Here is a 20589-nt window from a genome sequence, read left to right as displayed (position 1 = left end):
CGAGAGAAGAGTGCAAGGGAAGGCGAGAGAAGTAAGAGTGCAACGGCAGGCAAGAGAAGGAAGGTTGCAAGGGCGTGGGAAAGAAGGAAGCATGTAAGGATGGAGACAAGATAGACAGCAAGGGTGGGGGAGAAGCAGATAGTAATTGGGAAGTAGTAACAGTTCAAGGGAGTGGGAAGAAAGATTGAGATAGTTAAGAATAAAGTAGGTGTGGTAAATGACTGAAGGCATGGGGCAATATCCAAGAAGTAGGGCAGAGGGAAGGTGTACACTAGGATGAACCTCAAAGGACAAAGAGGCGCAGCAGCACTAGAGGAATGTACAAATAGCATGATCTTAAGTAACACAGTACTAGAGCTGCCCTCACCTCGTCCTCGGAAAGTCCATATACCAGTTCCACGATGGCGGCCATGGAGCTTAATCAAGAGGGGGAAACGCTCCCTGGCAAATCCCAGACATACAAAAAGTGACTAACAGGGGAAAATAACCCCGATAAAGCACAGCAAGAGAGTCTATCCCGCAAATAGCCCACCCCCGGAAGAAAGGGATCCAACAGGAAGCCATGGACCAGATGAGGTCCGGCCTAGCCAGACAAACAGGAGTTCATTTCTTTAGGCAAACTGCTGCTAAGTACGTTCACCAAAAATATTCATGATTTTTCTTGTGTGTAATTTGTTCACTTTTGAACTAGCGACACTCTGGAGTGCAGTGGTAGGTGAAAGAAGACAACACGTAATAAAAAAGGCGTGCTTTAGTAAGTAAACTATAAAGGATCTCCAACTGTCTCAGCAGCCTACAAATGGCACATGAGACACACTGAATTCTTAATAGTGAAGCTTGATGAGTTTACTGGGGTTTAACAACCCAGAGTGCTTTACATTTGCTTTATGTGTTCCGTACAAAGTTAAAACACTCTTACCAAATGCATGATGCAGCCAGGGCATGTTATCGTGTGCACTCTGAGCACACAAAGCAGGTGAAAACAGAAATACTCCTGCTCGGCCACTCGGACAAGTAATTTCAGATGGTGCGGTGGGGCGCAGAAGGAGGGGAAGATGAGGGCGAGCCACGGGGTCTACTTATGCAGGGAGACTAAGGCAGAGGGGAAATGCTGACGCTGCACATTCTGCTAAAAATGCTGCTTCCCTTTGACTAAGGGCACAAGTTCTTTGCTGTATAGTTTGTATATGATTAAGATTCATTGAGAGGCATGAAAACCGTAGGTTGGTTTGCAGTATAGGCGCAGCAGTGAATCACTCCGACCGCACACCAGGGATAGGGCAGCGACTGAGACCCACCTCATGAGAAACACACCAGGGAGCAAAGCTCTCCGAGGTAATGAAGTAGAGCTACAAAAGCGGAGCAAGCAGATGTTTCTCGCCCTCAACTCCAGAGAGTACCCGATCTAAGTGGTAGGTGGGAGGGGAAAGAAGAAACGTGGGCAACTTTCTCTAGTAGCGACTGAAAACACACCAAATAGAACAACGGGTGGGAGGCGGCACTGAACAGGTAGATTAACTGAACTGCGATGGGGCCAACACAAACAGGAAATGTAGCGACGGGGGGAGATGAAGTTGGGGGGGGGGGAGGGACAAATGTAAAGCAAGAACCCAAAGAATTTTGAAAGGCAGGCCAATGAACGAATTAAAGTGATGGGCGTGGTGAATACCCATAAATGTCGATACAGCATATGTTGAGAGACAGCGAATGTGCACTGCCTACGCTCGACCTAAAAAAAGGTCTTAAGGGGTGAAACCAAAGCCCACACTCGTATTTATTAACAGAAAGCGCTCTTTAGCTATGCCAGAACTAACAGAAAAAAATGTGCTGTCCTATGTGCAATTTTGCAATTAGCGTTGCTGTATGTTAAATCCTATTTCTAAGCTTAACCTGTCTCCTGAGAATGTTTCCTTCTGTAATTTATCTATGCAAATGTTTGACACATGAAAGGCCAAACACTATGTAAACATTTCACACTAGGATTCTGGCCTCATTACAGAAGTGGTCTTCAGCAAAAGAAGTCTTGACTAGCATCACTTTTGCTATTTCCCCCCCAAATGAGCCATTTCTATTATCAACCCCGTTCCTCAACAAATTCAGCCTCTTGCTCATCTTTGCCAATCTACTGAATTCGGTTAACTGCTTGGCTGTGTAAATAATGACAACTTTAAATTGTGACTTCATCTGCTATTTCTGTTGAATTCATCCACTAACAACATTACGCTATGCATGGCTATGTGCGAGGCTGAGCAGTAAATTATTGTATCCATCTTTCATTCACTAATTTTAGATCCATCTAATGATAAGTATATTTGCATACTTTATAAACCCCATGACTTTTATATATTTCCAAATATGCGATGAAACTGCATGGAAAACAAGTCAGAGCGCATGTGCTCCCTCAAAATCCATCCACAAAACAATATTTATCAGTAGGAACATATCAGTTGGGTGAGACTGCTCTACCAGGGCCTGCTCGCCCGAGTACGAGTTAATGGGGTGCTATCCAGGCCATTCCAGGTGCGAAGGGGCACAAGACAGGGCTGTCCCCTATCGCCACTGCTGTTTGCCTTAATGCTATAACCATTGCCACACTGGATTAGAATGGACCCGATGATCGGGGGCATTGAGACATTGGGGGGTTGGGAAGAATGTATATCGTTATACGCTGACGATATAATCCTGTAACTTTCAAAACCATACTACTCTATAGCACGGATATTACATATCTTTGAATTATTTGGAAGCTACTCTGGATTGTCCATAAACTGGGCTAAATTGGTGAGCTATCCTATGTCGGGCCCCTCTCCACGGCTGCCGGCGAAGTGTGTAGCTCCAATAGCGACTGATGGGTTCAAGTGCCGGGCGTTCATATTACTCGAGACCAACAATTGTTTGTGAGGAGAAACCTTACCCCCCGCCAGATAGGCTCCATTTGAACATACAACACTGGTGTACCTTGCTTCTCTCCCTAATATGCAGAGCAGCGCTGTACAAGATGATGGCCCAACCACACCTTTTGTATATCCTGCAGAATACCCTATACCCAGTCCCCTCAACAATCTTCAGAAGTGTGGCTCAAGAAGTCCGTACATTGTTACGGCAGGGTGGTCCACCCAGAATAGCACTGCATAAACTGCAGAAATGGGTTTATGATGGCGGCCTCGCCGTGCCGGATATAAAGCTATACTATTGGACATCGCAGCTACTGGTCATAAATGACTGGGTCTATGTGGACAAGTGAGAGCCAGCCTACAGGGTGGACAAAGTAATGTCGGGGGGGCTGTGAATCACTTTTATACGCCAAGAAGACACACCCCGAGTGGCCTTGCCACACTGCGACAGTGGTGGAGTGCTGGTGGGAAGCAAACAGACTTTTGGGATGGAGGGGCAAACTAACTAGCATGACGCCCATGTGAGTCGGCGACCAGCTGACTGAAGTGGTGACATAAGGAGGCTTTAAGAGCTGGCAGACAATAGGCATTGAGCGCCTAGGAGCTGTGTGGAGGAACAATGCTCCTCTTCACTTCGAGAATCTGCAAGAAGTATACAGTCTGACTCCAGCCCAAAGATTTCCCTATCTTATGTTCACACACGCCCTGCAGAGACATATACAGCGGGACATGACTCTTCCAGATCATTCCCCCCTGGAAGATAGACTCCTGGCAGATCCCATCCCTGAAAAGGCGATTTCGACAACATACCGAAAACTTATGTATAATATGCCAGACTCCCTAGTAGCCCTCCGGGCGGCTTTGACTGACAATTTAGGTAATATAGACTACGAGGAATGGATAGAGGCACTGCAAAGCCCCAGAGAAATAGCAGTCTGTACAAGGTTTAGGCTGGTGCAGCTTAAGCTATTACACCGCATATATTATCCACGCACACTACTATTCATATAGGGGGCGACACCAACAGCGCTTTCCATTAGGGGCTGTTAGCAGGAACGCTCCTTTTTCCATATCCTATGGGTAAAACGGAATATCGCCAGAAATTGGGGAGCGCCCCAACCCATGTCAGTGACTGAGTGGGAAAGAGATCCGGACTGGTGCCAGCTAGCAGAAGAGACTGTGTAAAAAAGCAGGGAGTGTGTTAAGAAATGGGAGAAGATTTGCGCACCATGGCGCAGATACAAGGGGACATAAGGATATCCGAAATATTCGTCATAGAGTTTACCAACATGCAAAGACTAAGATGCCCATGGTGTATGCATATTTTTCACTTCTAGTGGAGTCTCCCATAGCAATGTCATTGTCTCTACGCTTTGTAAAATCGATGGTCTCTCACCGAATAGTTGATATATTAATGTTTTTAAATGATTTAGTGATGCACACGCATACTTGTTGACACATATACTGTCCTCTAATCTTGTTTAATAAAAGGAATTCTAAAAAAACAAAAAAAGCTAGGATTGCGAACTCGAGAGTCTTGAAAGTCATAGTGGATATTTTAAAGACACTCATGTTGTACAATGGCAACCTGACAAGTGAAAAATGAATGGGAGTAGTATGGTAATATTTACAAGTGCTAGAAATCAGGAGGGCAACAGAGTAAAGCACAGATTTTTATATGAGATGATGCAGCAAGCCCCAAAGGGATGACATCAATCCATCTAGTCTTGTGAGAACATGTGTCTGGACAATGGAGCAGAAGCTAGCTGCAACGATTTGAGTCTTCTCTGGAGTGAAACTGGAAAAGTGCATGCAGAAACGTCGATGAAAGTGGGTTAAATACAAGTGATTACCCAAAGAGGAAAGATTTGGAGTGATTGTGTGTAATTGAGAGAACAGACAGTCCTCAATAGTAGCAAAACAATCCTTCACACTACAGATGTCACTGATGGAATATAACTGCTAATACAATAATAATTCACATATTCTTAGATGGAGAAGCCCGTGCAAAGAAGGTGGTCACCCAGTATTTTATTATAAGATCGAATATGCCAAAATGGAACTTTGAGGCCCCCCCCCAAGGGCCTGGGATTGGCAAAAGATCTGTACATACTGGCACAGTCCAGCAAGAGAGTATGATAACTGGCAAGGAAACATTTTGTCCTTCAAGCCTACTTGGTTAGCCACGGTGGTTATCGCGCCTTATTGTCAATCATATCAATATTTGCGACAGGAGATAATCTAACTGTGACCGATTCACGTGCAATAGTGCAGGAGTTGGCACGGCACTTTCAGCAGGTTTACGCGTCGCTGTCTGCAATGTCCGTGGAAGAGGCGCTTACTTATATAAAAGATATAGCGATGTCCAGGCTTGCGCCGGAGGTGGCCCTGACGCTGGAAGCAGACCTTACCACTGAGGAGCTGCAGGTGGCAATAGGTTCCTTGCAATCCGGGAAAGCGCTGGGACCTAATGGTATACCAGTAGAACTTTACAAAAGGCTGGCAGGGACGGTGGCTCCGCACCTGCTTCAGATGTACTGTGACAGCTTGCAAATAGGCGAGCTCCCGCCTGATCAGCGCCTAACCACTGTGGTGGCGATCCCAAAACCGGGGAAGCCCCCGGATAATTGCACCTCCTATCGCCCCATTTCATTAATTAATGCGGAGGCCAAAATTCTAGCAAAGCTTCTCGCGATCAGATTGACTCCACACCTCACTACCCTGATTCACCCGGACCAGTCGGATTCATGCCCAATAGAAACACCGCATTGAACCTCAGGCGTCTGCATGGAGTGATGGCCCGCATACCATATCTTCAAGAGCCAGCCGTTCTTCTATCGCTCGACGCCCGTATGGCGTTTGATATGGTGGAGTGGCCCTTCCTGTTCGCGGTGCTAACACACTTGGGCTTTGGCCCAAAGTTCTGTGCGTGGGTGCGTCTCCTATATACGAAACCACTAGCGCATGTGACAGCTAATGGCCACATATCCCATGACTTTCCATTGTCCCGTGGCACGCGGCAGTGCTGCCCCCTGTCGCCACTGTTGTTTGCCCTAGTCTTGGAGCCGTTGGCAGCATGGATCAGGTGGGAACCAACGATCCGGGGCTTCAGATGGACGGTCGGCTGGGAAGACTGCATCTCATTATATGCGGACGATGTTCTGCTGTACCTGACCTCCCCCAGACGGTCCATTATAGTGCTCCTGAATATATGTGACCAGTTTGGCCGAGCGTCTGGGTACACTATAAACTGGTCCAAGTCGATACTATTTGTGCTTCGGGGCCCGCCACCGCAACTCCCAAGAGATTGCCCTCTACAGATCTCTGGGGACGCCTTCAAGTATCTGGGTATCTACATTACGGCTAACCCGGGCAAATTTTTTAAGCTAAATCTTTTCCCTCCCCTGGAGCGTTTGAAAAGAGATGCCGCTCATTGGGGGACGCTGCCTTTGACTCTGCTTGGAAAGGCAGCACTTTTTAAAATGATGGCACTACCTCGATTCCTGTATGCATTGGAAAATACACCGTTCCCAGTGCCATCACACTACTTCAAGAAGATAGCGGCTCAGGTTTCCGGGCTGTTATGGGGAAACAAACCAGCACGCATAGCGCAGCGCAAACTAACAAAAGGGTGGTACGATGGCGGCATTGCACTCCCAGACATAAAGCTATACTACTGGCCAGCCCAACTGAAAGTAATCAATCAGTGGATACACGCCCCACAGACAGATCCCGCTTTCAAGGCAGGTAGGCATGGACTGGGGATGGAGGGTATGATGCCCGCACTTTACAGCAAGAAGCGTACGCCGGCGGTGATCGGACCCACAAGGCAGACGATCGACCTATGGCATGAAGCTCACGCCAAACTAGGCTCGAAGGGGACGATAACCCAACTTACCCCTTTTTTGGGATACACAACGTCTGGACGGCCTACGACACTACAAGGGCTTTGACAAGTGGGACGCAATTGGTATATCCACGGTGGGGGACATGCGGCACAAGGGGGAGGTGACAACATTTGAGCGCCTCCAAATGCAGTATGAATTAGCACCCATAGAACTCTTTCGATACCTGCAAATAAAACATGTGCTGCAGGCGGTTCTGCCGTCCGGCACTGTGGTTCCGGAGGCCACCCCCCTGGAAGATAGAGTTCTGACAGACTACATGTCGAAACGGGCGACTTCCTTGACCTATCGAAAACTAGTAAACAATTTACCAAACCCACTCGTGGCGCTTAGGGAAACGTGGTCCCAGGACATGGGCGACTTCGAGGATGCCGAATGGCGGGAGGCACTAGCCTCCCCGCGAGAGGTGGGAATACCCTCTAGACTTAAATTAGTACAGCTTAAAAGTCTACATAGAACGTATTACACGAGGCACACTCTTCACAAAATAGGGTCAGCACAGCACCCGTACTGCCTTAGGCGATGTGGGGAGGAGGGTACATTCTTCCATACGGTGTGGGAGTGTCCAAGGATTAGGGAATACTGGGTAGAGGTAATGAGGACCATATCGCAGGTGGTAGAGGTGTCCTTAACGCCGGAACCCAGGAGGTGCCTCTTGAACGTGTGGGAACCAAACGATCTTACGCGCCCTCGCAGGAATGGGCAGCACTGGGGATACTGATAGCGAAGCGCAACATCGCACAAAAGTGGGGTGCGGGAGAAGCGCCAACGCTCACTACATGGTGCGGGAACCTGGACACGGCCATGGTGGCAGAAAAAGCAGTTTTCATCAATCGAGGATGTCCTAAGAAGTGGAGCAGAGTCTGGGGGGCCTGGAATAGATACAGGGGATACATATGCGAGCCTCCTCAGATACGTGCGGAGGGGGAGTCTGAAGAAGAAAATGATGGGGAGGTGGGAATTTAAAGGAGGGGAAGTAGTCTACTGTTACGGTAGATTCAATACTATTATGCTGCTTGCCAAAAACCCACAAATGTCTGGATGTAACGATTATATGTATTGTGCGATTTACTTGTGCCTAGCTTATGTTTACAATAAAATGCTTTTCCAAAAAAAATAATAATTGCGGAGACATTTAATGCTACAAGCAAAGATGCACCAACATCTTCCAGGTGAGACTCTGTGCTGCACTAAGATGGAAGCCAAATTGGCAGTGCTGGAGCGCTGACAAGGTGTAGCTTTGGATCTAAGTGGTTACCAATGTTTAAAGACACTCACTCTAAAAAGGGAGGCGGATCATGGGCCAAACATAAAAAGCCAAAGGGATTCAAAGTCATTTGTTTGAAAAAGGGCAATATTTGGTCCGACATCCAGGAATGGGTGAATATACCCCTGGCAAAAGGTTAATTTACCAGTAGGACTCAGAAGTCCACAATCTGGGTGATAATGCTTGCTGTCAAGCAGGCTGTCAGATTTGTCAGAGTATGCTGTTGGTTGCATTGTAGCTAAAAAAACAGGGGAATTCATCCGGTCTCGATTTCAGATCATGCCCTGGAATGGCCGGGACCAAAGCCCTCCTATTGTAGATGGTTCTTTTCAAGCACCCTGACACCAGACCGTATCCTCAGAGATGAGCTTAGATCAAAAATTCAGAGGATATTTCCACACCAATCACCCCCAAGATACAACACTAGCTACACACTAAGATGCCTTTAAGGCAGTAATAAGAGGGAAACGCGTGGCCTCGATGGCCACTCTTACGAGACAGACAACCGCACAACGCTTAACTCTTGAAGCCAATTTAGTGCTGGCAGAAAGAGAACATAAAGACTCACCCTCCCTGCATCTGCAACATAAAGTGAGGGCACTCAAGGGCAAACTCTCTGCTATATACTCTTAATAAAGCGGAACTTACACTTTTACGCCTCATACAAATTTATTTATTTATTTTTGACATTTGTTAAGCGCGAACGAATACCCGTAGGCGTCTCGGCGCTAGACCTTAGCAGCTGTCTCTTATCGAAGCATGGGAAACATTAGGAGATAGGAATACTATCATTGATTAAACAGCCAGGTTTTCAGCTTCTTACGAAACTGTAAAAGTGAGGGGCAGGTTCTAATGTGATGAGGCAGAGAGTTCCATATCTTTGGGGCGGCGACTAGAAACCGGCGGTCACCCCATGACACTGTTTTGGAGCGTGGAACCACTAGTTGGTTCAGATTGGAAGAGTGAAGCTGTCTGGATGGTCTATAAGGAGTAAGCTTGTCCTTAAGGAGGCGTGGTCCCTGATCATGAAGTGCCTTGTAAATTATACAAAGTGACTTGAACTTAATCCTGTTTTGGATGGTCAACCAGTGAAAAGTTCTTATGGTGTCAGTGATAGGTGCAAACTTGGGTGTTCTGGACAGAAGACGTGCTGATGCATTTTGTATTGTCTGCAGTTTTTTTGTTACCCTGACTTGGGCATTAAGAAAAAGTGAGTTACAATAGTCTAATGATGAAAGAACTAAAGAACTGACCAAAGTTTTGGCAGCAGTGTCTGGCAGAAAAGGAATGATTTTCCTTATCATTCGGAGTTTGTGATGGGCAGTGGCTGCGACCTTATTTGCATGTGCCATGAAGTTAAGCTGGTTGTCGAAGATAACTCCCAGATTCCTGACCTTGAGGGTCGGACTAGGGGGAGTACCAAAGGCCGGCGGCCACCAGGAAGTGGGCCATCTCGGGGAAAGAGAGCCAAAAATGAGCACCTCCGTTTTATTGGAATTAAGTTTCAGACAGTTGTCTGTCATCCACTCTCCGACTGCTACCATACCGTTTTTAAAGCGTTCTGCTACCTCCTGCCCGTCACCTTTGATGGCCAACACTAGTTGCGTATCATCAGCATATGAGGTTAGGCTCATCCCGAATGCTTTGATCACACCCGCAAGGTCCGACACATAGATGTTAAAAAGTGTCGGACTAAGGGAGGAGCCTAGAGGAACCCCACAAGGAAGTGAACGCTTGGCCGATTGATATGGCCCCAGTGTGACCACTTGTGTTCTGTTGGACAGGAAGGAGGAGAGCAGATCTCTCGCCGTATGAAGAATTCCCATCCGTCCGACACGGTCTACTAAGATCTTATGGTCGACCGTGTCGAAGGCCGCCGAGAGGTCAAGCAGAACAAGAAGTGCTGTCCCTCCCTGGTCACGGACAATTCTAATGTCGTCCGCTGCCTTGAGAAGGGCGGTTTCGGTTCCGTGATATTTTCGGAAGCCAAACTGTGTGTCATCCAGCAGCTGATGTTTCTCGACGTATTCTGAGAGCTGCTGGTTCATGGCTTTCTCCGTCACCTTAGCTAAGAAGGGGAGGCTTGCTATAGGTCTGTAATTCTTTAGTTCCTCCTTATCTAGGTTAGATTTCTTAAGCAAGGGCTTAATAAGTGTGTTTTTTAAGGAGTCTGGATAGATCCCGGAACTGAGGATGGTATTACAGACCTGAGTAAGAACAGGCGCGGTTACGTCTATCACATTGGAGAGCACTGAAGAAGGGCATGGGTCCAAGGCCGATCCGGTTTTGATGGATCTGATAATAGTTTTTATGTGTTCAGTGGTAAGAGGCTGAAAACTGAGGTGGTATGAGCGGTGGGAGCTCTGGAGGTGATGGTGGTTGAAATGAACGTTTGATAAATGTTGTTAACTTTGGAGTAAAAGAATTCAGACAATGCGTCGCAGAGTGATTGAGACGGAGAGGGATGTAGATCAGGTGCGTTGCCGGACAAGGTTTTGGTGATATCAAAGAGTTGTTTACTCGAGTTTTTGGCTTTTTCAATTTGTTCTGAAAAGAAGGTCTTTTTGGCAGCAGTGATCATAAATTTGTAAGTAGATAACGATTGTTTATAAGTGATCTTGCTTTCGTTATTATAGTTTCTGCGCCAATGCCTTTCCCTGTTCCGACACAGTTGTTTTTGGATACGCAGTTCCTCTGTGTACCACGGTGCGGTAGGTGAACTTCTGTTTCTAGAATGGAATTTCGTGGGTACTAATTGATTAGTAGCGGCACCTATCCATTCGTGAAATTGACGGGTGGCGATGATGGGATCATTAGATATCTCTGGGCATGTATTGTCCAGTAGTGATTTTAATTCAGTATGGTTAAGACTCTTCCATACTTTAAAGGGGCCTGGCACTATAGCTGTGGGCTTCTTCCTCCCTTGTTCCTTTATAGTCAGGCTACTAAAAATAACGAAGTGATCAGTCCATGACATGGGAAGAATGCTGGTTTGTGTAGGTCCTCTACGTTGGAGAATATACCGTCCAGTATATGTCCTGCCTGATGGGTGGGGGAGGTGACCAATTGTCTGAGGCCCATCGTTTCTAGGTCCGATGTCAGGGCGGCAGTATCATTATCGTTTTCTAGATCCAAATGGAAATTCATGTCGCCCAATATAGTTGTGGAGTCTTCGGTGGCTATTTCTTCAGTTATTACATGTAGATTAGTCAAGAAGGCTGCTCTCGACCCAGGAGGGCGGTAAAGGAGAACTCCCTTAAAATTGAACAGAACTGAAAACTTAATGTCAAAGTGCATAGCTTCACATGAAGCACCGGGAATAAGGGATGTGCGGACTTCGAAATGGTCTCTAGTAATAATAGCTAAACCTCCTCCCTTTTTCCCGACTCTATCCTGTCGATAGGCTTTATAGCCAGGAGGCAATGCTACCACTAGATCAGATGCTGAAGGATCATCAGTCCACGTTTCGGTGATGAAGAGAGCATCTAGATTGTTATCAATGATAAGGTCGGCTATTTCTTGCCTGTGTCTGCCCAGCGATCGAGCGTTAATGAGGGCCATAAGAATAACTACCTCCGTGGCATCAATTTGCCTTTTGGGCTTCAAGTTCGTATTATCAATAACAATCACGCATTACAGTGGGAGCAGCTAAGTTTGGTGACCATCGGTGTTTGTGACAGGTCATGTTTGGTGCATCGAGATAAGGAGGTTGGTTGGAGCTTCATCAAAGCCATGGGTGTATAGACTAACTTAGGGTATAAGGCGGGTGAAGCAGGGTTCTTGGCCCTGGGCACGGGCCAGGCGCGGACGGGCGCAGACGGGCTTGCCTTTGGCGCGCCTTCGGCGCGCCCGCCCGCTGCGCGGACGGATATTCATGTCCTTATATCCGGTGAGAGGAGGGTGGGAGGCGGCCAGCATCTGCAGCGCTACCCCGCCCTCACCCAACATGGCCGAACCGCTTCTCCCCAAGCGCCAGGAACTGTGAGCGCGCGCTGGGTTTCGGGCTCGGGAGCGAAAAAGGCGTGCAGGTAGGTTTCCCTGCTACCAGCAATGCCCAAGATGCAATACAGTGTATCAATTTAAAAAATACAGATTAAAATGCAGCACAAACAAAACCCCCGGCTTCCGCCTCAGGGGAGAGACATCTAAGGAGGTCAGCGCGAAGCGTTTTGCAGGCGTTTAAGTACTCTGGGAGGGCGGGAGGCGGCCAGCATCTGCAGCGCTACCCCTGCCTCACCCAAGATGGCCGAAGGGTAACAAGGTAGACTCACACCTAGCAAGGCAGTTACAGACAAAACATGAGAAGGGATATACCAGCTCGATACGAGATGCCAAGGAGATATTGACCCATACAGAGGGAGGCAAGGCGGATGTATTTAAGAGATTTTACGAAAACCCTTTACTGTAAAGACACGGTCCATGCGAGAATCTGGTCACCGCTCATTACCATCCTGTCCAAAGAGTTTAGGGAGTTAACATGTCCCGCATAGCTACGTATCTTAAAGTTTTTGCCGCCCGAGCAGGGGGATGAGAAGGCTTTATCAACATGAAGTTGTTACCTCATACCGATTTTCCTATTCGGAAGGGTTGAGGGTGGGGGTTTGGGGGACAGGGAGTTTGTTTTTCTTCTTCCTTCTCATGTTTTGATGTTTCAGTTAGGTTTTTCAAGCGCAACAAGTCCTTTACCACATGCAGTGGCCACACTACGGATTTGGTCTTTTCAGCTATAACTTGATAAGTGTACAGCACAAGAGGTACAAGGTTGCCCACGTTCACTATTCCCTATACGCAGCCAACCCATTCTGGGTTGTAGACGACTTGCTGTGTAACCATGCTATTAGTTGTAATTCCTCAACCTGCCTATTTAATGCTAATTGGCCCACGCGGCTGGCCCGAGTGAGGATTGTAGGCGGCTTGCTGTGTATGTAATTTGCTTCCTTTTGTTCTGCGGAATCTTAGTAAAGCAAATTTGATCCTACAGACATGGTCCCCGCCTCCTTATCATTGGACTACTTGACGAAGGTGACACTCCATCAGATTTCAGAAGCTCAGCAGGTAGAGCTAGAAGAGCCCATATGGACAGAAGAAGTACAACAGGCAATCGATTCACTGAAACAGCACAAATCCCCAGGGCCAGACGGGCTCATGGCCTAATTTGATAAAAACTTTTAGTGTGGATCTGACCCCCCCTACTTGACCTCTCTTTTTGATTCCTTTGGAAAGACACATGCAGTCACGCTTTCAATGGAAGAAGCACTCATTACAGTCCTACCTAAAACCGGAAAGATCCTAGCTTATGCCCCTCTTACTGGCCAATTGCCTTGTTAAACCTAGATGCGAAGCGCTATACTAACATTTTAGTAACCAGATTGGAAGGAGTACTGTTAGATTTGATCCATCCTGACCAATCAGATTTATTAAGGGAAGGCAAACCCACGATAATTTACAGCGAGTAGTCTACTTGATCGAGAAGGCAGAGAAAAAGAAAATACTTGCAGTATTACTGGTGCTCGATGATGACATAGTGATTTGGACATTTCTCTTCTCTGCCTTCCTCCTCCGGCTCGGACTGGGGGAGAACTATGTGTCGAAAAGCTAACTATGCCAATACCCGCTCGAGGGTTACATCAGAGGGACTATCTCCCACGTACACAGCATCCCTTTTGGATCGTTTGATCATAAAATCTCTTTGTTTGCAGACGACATACTTCAGACACTCACTTCTTCACAGAACTTGCTTTTAGTTTTACAAACAGAACTTCCGAAGTATGAACCAGTGGCCGGCTTTAAGGTCAATCTCACAAAGTCATTTCTACTTTAATTTGACGGTACCGGAGGGTGATATGCAAACTTTGGCTTCACTGATGCCCTTTTAATTGGCACACAAAGAGATCACATATTTAGGAATAAAGATTACACAGCGGGTTGCAGATCGCCACAAGGCTAATCTCCCTCCCATCCTTTGCCATTTGCAACAAGAGTTAAAAATGAGGACTGTGTCGCAAACCGTGGGGGACTCTGTGCTTCCGGAACCGAAACGTTGCTTATTAAACATATGGGAGCCGACTGACCTAACCCACCCGGCGCAGGATTGGGTAACACTGGGAACCATGGTTGCTAAAAGAAATATAGCAAGGAGGTGGGGGTCGAGTGAGTCTCCTACGCTGCGAGAATGGTGTACGGATATGGATGAAGCCATGGTAGCAGAAAGGGCAGTGTATTTACATCGGGGATGTCCCCAAAAATGGGCGAGAATCTGGGGAGACTGGAACAAATTCAGGGGATATATTTGTGACCCACCCCAGTCAGAAGATGTCTGAAGGTCGGAATAAAAGTAACGGAAGGAAAGTGATGGGGGCGGTGGGTGGTGCTGCAGATAAAAGATAAACGGAGTTGTGTACAAGTGGTGCTTTCAGATATGTAAAAAGATATTTGTATTGTCAAGATGTAAGTGTGTCTAGATCATGTGAATTACTGACGCCCAATGTTCTTAATAAAAATTTATATAAAAAAAAAATATATATTGACTTTAATGTATTTTACTAGGATGGGTAGGATTAACGCGATCAAGATGATGGTCCTGCCCTGGGTGCTGTACCTCTTTCATGGCCTTCTAGTGGAGGTCGATAGCCAATTTTTTACCTCTTTGCGATCCCAGATACCAAAATTCATTAGGCAGAATTGGAGGGCTTGTCTCTCTAACAAACTATTACAGCTTCCCAAACAGGAAGGGGGGCTTGCACTCCCAAACCTTCTAGCATATTATAGAGCTGCACAACTTCGGGTGATTTCGGAATGGCCCTTGAGAGAGTCAGAGAAACACTGGCTCCACATGGACAGGGCGGTCACAGGCAGAACGATATGGGATCTTATTTGGAAAGCTAAAGATTTTCGACCTCAGAATGTATACTTAAGCACTCCTACTAGAACCACACTCAAAGTGTGGGATGTTACAACAAGGCAGAGCAATATTACAACCTTCCCCTCCCCATACACACCCATTCACTTTAATAAGGCATTCCCATCAGCTCTTACACAGGGTCCCTTTGATTTGTGGACGGAAGGGGGGGTTCACTACTTTAGATTCATACCATGGCTGGTAAATACTTTCCTTTGCCAATTGCTGCAGAGACTTTAATCTCCCTGATACAGAGATTTCATTATAACTAAGGCTCCCAGTTTTCCATTTTTACAGATAAATACAGACAGAAACCAATGTGTTTCTTGTCTGTATTTATTTTTGAAAGCGGAAAAATACTGAAGATTGTGCTTCTTTTGAGAGGGGAGGGAGTGAGTGAGAATATATATATATATATATATATAAATAAAATGGTAATATTTAGGTGTAATGTTTTGTTATTTTAATTTGCTAAAATGCGACAAGCATCAAAGTATGATTGCATGTTCATCAGTTAAAGAAATGTGGAAACCATTTTGTGAATTAATTAATTAATTAATTGTGACACCGTTTTTCCCAAAACACAAAATAAATATGGATAAATACTAATGAGATGGACAAAAAAGAAAATGTAGATAAATACAGACGGAAAAGTAAAAAAAAAAAAAATACCATACAACCGAGAGCCCAAATTATAACCAATTGATTCATTGGGTAATACAGCCAGAGTATAGACAGGCAGCCACCACGGATCTGCTCCAGATTGAACAATTTGTGCTCCAAGGGCGGGGGTGGGGGCTAGAGGGACAGTAGGACTTGGCCCTTTTTGGTTAAAGTTCCGTAAACTTTTTACTTTCCCCCTAGACCATTTTTCTGACATTGCGTTGCCAACTTAGATGCTTTGGACACTTTGCCAATGCTAAACAGTATCAAAGTGCAAGTGCTCCCTGTATAAAGTGTAATAGTAATAGGTTGTCCATGATTGGTATGTTTGCCTTACTAGTAAAGTCCCTAGTAAAGTGCACTATTTGTGCCAGGGCTGGTAATGCAAATGCTACTAGTGGGCCTGCAGCACTATTTGTGCCACCCACCCAAGTAGCTTTAAAAAGGGAACTCAGGCCTGCCATTACAGTGCCTGCGCGCAGTTTGTTAAACTGTCATGTTGTCTGACAAGTGCACCCACTTGCTAGACCTTACCCTTCGCTTTCTATACACATCAGACACTCCTATGGTAGGTTCAGGGTACCCCCTGGACAGGGTGCAGTGCATGTGAAAGGTAGGACATGTACTAAGGTGTGTACCATGTCCTGACAGTGAAATAATCTCCATTTCGTTTTTCACTGCTGAAAGGCCATCTTGCCCATAGGATAGAATGGGGAGGATGTGCAATATGTTTTCCAGCCTATTTTTCCAAAGGATTAAGATAGAAAGGTTTAGTTTAGTGTGCCTGAACTCACAATGTCATAACACATCTTTTTATGAAGGTGGTTTTTGCATTGTGTGTTTAGAAGCCACTCTTTTAGACGTGGCTGGATATTTGTGCTCTAACATTTCTGTGGGTCTCTGCCTGGTTGTGGATTGACTGTCTGGATTTGAAAGCGATAGGATCCGGGGAATGTCTTGACCCAGGGGAAGAGGTGAGACAACAACAGGCTGACCTGCATCTAGAGTGTAGGGGGAGGAGCAGTGCCTAGAGGCGAAGAGGCCTGGGTCGCTGCTATAAAACAATTGTCCCATCTCCTACTGAGTGATTGAGAATCCAGACCCCCACTAATCAAAGGAAGAAGGTGTCACTGGCAGGGAGGCACCCAGAACTGGTTTGAACAGGGGTCAGTGCCCCTAATCACAAAGACTTCAAAGCCATTGAGAGGTATAACTAAGAGAGCTAAAGCCCCTGAACTTTGGAGAATGGCTTGATCAAGTTTGAACAAGACTGGAGCTACTTCGATGTCAAGAGGAACATATGCCAAGGAAGAAACGACTGAAGAGACTGAAGGAAAGGACTGACCCTCGCTGTGTGTTCTGAGGCTGGCCTGCAGTTTGCTGTTTTAACCAAGGAAAGGCTAAAGGGACTTTGCTGTGTGCTGTGTCCCCCTGCTTGAAAGGACTTTGCTGTGCTGTGTCCTGAAGTGACTTATTCCCAAGGGCCCGAGGTGAGCTGGCTCCCTGTTGTGGAAACTCAGGAACACAAAAGATTCCAGGAGAGACTCAGCGACGCTGTGTGTGTGTGTGCTTGTTGCAGCCTGAGACCCTCGTAAGCAGTGCCCTGTGATCGTGGGCACCTGGAGTCCAAGCGAGGATCAGCGACACTGTGTGCGTGTGATTTTTGCAGCGTGATGATTGTCCAGTTATCGTGTGCACCGGAATCCAAGTGAGTCTCAGCGACGCTTTGTGCGTGTGCTTTGTGCAGCGTGAGACCTTCCTGAGGATTGCCTTGATATCGTGCACCCGAAGTTAAAGTGAGTCTCAGCGACGCTGTGCGCGTGTTCTTTGTGCAGCCTGAGACCTTCGTGTGGAGTGCCCGGTGATCGTGGACCAGAAGCTCAAGGGAGTCTCAGCGACGCTGTGTTAATGTGCCCTGTGGCAGCCTGAGATCTTTGAAGCAGTAGCGGCCCGGACCAGCAGCCCCGGAGGAGCTGAGCCGCCGGCCCAACCCCGCTGTTGCCATTTCACAAAGATTGCATCAGAGGCCCAAGTCGTTGGACGAGGAGAAGAGAGTGGGTTCGCGCCCCCCAGGTTACGTGTGTCGACTCCTGGGGCGGGGTGCGGGCTCGGAGTGAGACACTCTCGGCCTCTCTATCATTCCGGCAGCGTGAGCCTCTGCTTTGGCTCGTATTGCGGCCCGTATTGCCAAGGGAGTGGCAAGACCGGGGCCGGAGCTGCACTTTTTGTTACACCATACCCGTGTTGGGGGCAACTGTTGACGGAGGCTGACTATGAGTCAGAAGGAGTGGCGGAGAGACCGCCTCGGAGTGTACTACGCATTATCTTATTTCTGCATAACGGAGTACATGATGGTCGCATTACACAATGCATCATTTCTGCACAACGGCGTACCTAATTAGTGTATTACGCATTGCATTATTCCTGCAAACTGAACTACCTGATTAGTGTATGACGCATGGCATTATTTCTGCATAACGAATTACCTGATTGTCGTATGATGCACTGCATTGTTTCTGCATAACGAACTACCTGATTAGCGTATTACGCATTGCATTATTCCTGCATAACGAACTACCTGATCGCATTATTTTTACATCGCCAAGTGCCTTATTGTTGCGTTACGCATTGCATTATTGTTACATTGCAAAAGTGCCTGATTCTATCATTACGAACTGCATAACATGGTATTAGGATTACAGTGGAAAGTTTAGAAGTGCTCATTAATATCGTCAGAACTTACAAGGGCTGGCTGGCCTAACAACCAGCCAGGAGACATATTACCCATACTCATATGTTGCATTTATATTGTGTGGTCTGATCGTATATCTTTTTATATAAAATTTATACTCGCTTTTATAAAACTCGTGTGGAGTCTATTTGTGGTGTCATCATTGGGTTGCTGTGAGCGTGGTTGCAAATACTTTACACATTTGCCTTGAAGATAAGCCTAGCTGCTCGTGCCAAGCTACCAAGGGGGTGAGCGGGCCTATCTCAGAAGGTGACCTTCTTTTCCCTGACGTTGAAACGCGGGTCCCTATTTGGCCTGGTTGGCCTCAGCCAACCAGGGATCCGGGTCTAACAGGGACCAATTCATTTATCTATTCCCTTCTTAATGCATCGACCACCACTCATAGCCCAAGATATAGGGCATTCTGGGAAAGGGTCTTAGGCACTTTAATTACTGCGAAACAATGGAACACACTATTTAAGGACATACCTATGCACAACAGACCGTTAGACCTAAGGGAGGCCCACTATAAACTTCTCTAAGATTGGTATCTCCACCCTGCAAAGCTCCACAAGATCTATCCAAACACCTCGGACCGCTGTTGGAGGGGGTGTGGACTCTCAGTGGACCTCAGGCATATTTGGTGGGACTGCCCCTCGATTAGACTTGGAACACGATCCTGGCCCAGATGAGGCATATCTTGGGCTACCCTTTGCCTCGGACACCTGATTTCGTCCTGTTGGGGCTACGGGACCCACCGTTAAAAACACCAAACAATGGGAGACAGATCCATAATGTGGTTATGCTTGGGGGCAGCCAAGAGGACATTAGCAGCGGCATGGAAAAAGCCTTTGGTGCCCTCCATGTCCCAAAGGCATGTTCGTCTCTGGCATGGTTTAACCATGGAGCGTTTGACTGATAAGCTTACAGATTCTCGGAAAGGATTTGACTATATCTGGGGCCCACTGTTGGGATACTTGTCGAGGGGTCTACCTGTGCTCTCTTGCCACTCTTGTACCCGTGTTCTTCATTTATTCTAGACGTAAGACATTAAGGCAGTTAGCTTCTGTTATTACCTCATGAGAAGTCATTGGTGGGACTGCCCCTCGATTAGACTATATTGGAACACGATCCTGGCCCAGACGAGGCATATCTTGGGCTACCCTTTGCCTGAGACACCTGATTTCGTCCTGTTGGGGCTACAGGACCCACCGTTAAAAACACCAAACAATGGGAGACAGATCCATAATGTGGTTATGCTTGGGGGCAGCCAAGAGGACATTAGCAGCGGCATGGAAAAAGCCTTTGGGGCCCTCCATGTCCCAAAGGCATGTTCGTCTCTGGCATGGTTTAACCATGGAGCGTTTGACTGATAAGCTTACAGATTCTCGGAAAGGATTTGACTATATCTGGGGCCCACTGTTGGGATACTTGTCGAGGGGTCTACCTGTGCTCTCTTGCCACTCGTAAGACTTTAAGGCGGTTAGCTTCTGTTATTACCTCATGAGCAGTCAAATTTGGATTCAGTAGTATAAACCCCACTCTATACCTTACAGCCTTGCAACTCCATTTGAGTTATTGAAGCTTCATGTATGCACATTCCACTGTTGCTGTATTCTTTTAATGAGTTTCTAGTTTCTTTGTCTCATGGATTGGTTATAATGAACCCAGCTGGATGTAGCTTGCAGGATTCTCAATGTGGGATTATGTATTAACCGTGTTGTGGGATACTGTTTGATACAATGGCATGACTTTGTTCTATGGTTTACAAGGCGATACGTTCCTATGCTCTATGTAAACTGGTAAACTCAATAAACACAATTTGAGAAAAAAAAATCATGGAATCCGCTTTTTTCAAGGGAAAAGTCAGCAGACGTTTAACTATCCAAGAGAAAGGGCATGATGGAGGATTAGGTGGATGTTGGTGTTTAAACAGAACAGGCTACTTACTACCTGTCTGAACTTTATCAGTAAATAAATCATTTATTTTAGAGACCATCTGGAAGGAATTAATAGCCACCGGGCTAACTGGACGGTCAGCATTTCGATAAGCCACTAGGAAAAGCTACCAAAAGTGGTTGTAAACGGAATTCAGTAATTGCCAATGACGTAGATTGAGTAGGTTGGACTTTTAAAAGGCAGCTTGAAAGATTGAGGTGGATGAGAGGGTTTGGAATAAGTGTGCTTTTTTGAGAGAGGTAAAACGATCAGCACTCGCAGTAGCACTAGAG

General features: G+C 46.6%; 1 protein-coding gene across 3 annotated transcripts in view; it reads right to left on the bottom strand.

The window, feature by feature from the left end:
- The window catches only part of RFFL (ring finger and FYVE like domain containing E3 ubiquitin protein ligase), a 423271-nt gene that overhangs the window by 124288 nt on the left and 278394 nt on the right, over window positions 1-20589 (bottom strand). The window lies entirely within an intron of this gene.

This window comes from Triturus cristatus, chromosome 3_2 (genome assembly GCF_964204655.1).
Source record: "Triturus cristatus chromosome 3_2, aTriCri1.1, whole genome shotgun sequence".
Classification (NCBI taxonomy): domain Eukaryota; kingdom Metazoa; phylum Chordata; class Amphibia; order Caudata; family Salamandridae; genus Triturus; species Triturus cristatus.
The sequence above is the reverse complement of the archived record's forward strand: the minus strand, read 5'-3'. Positions and strand labels throughout refer to the sequence as shown.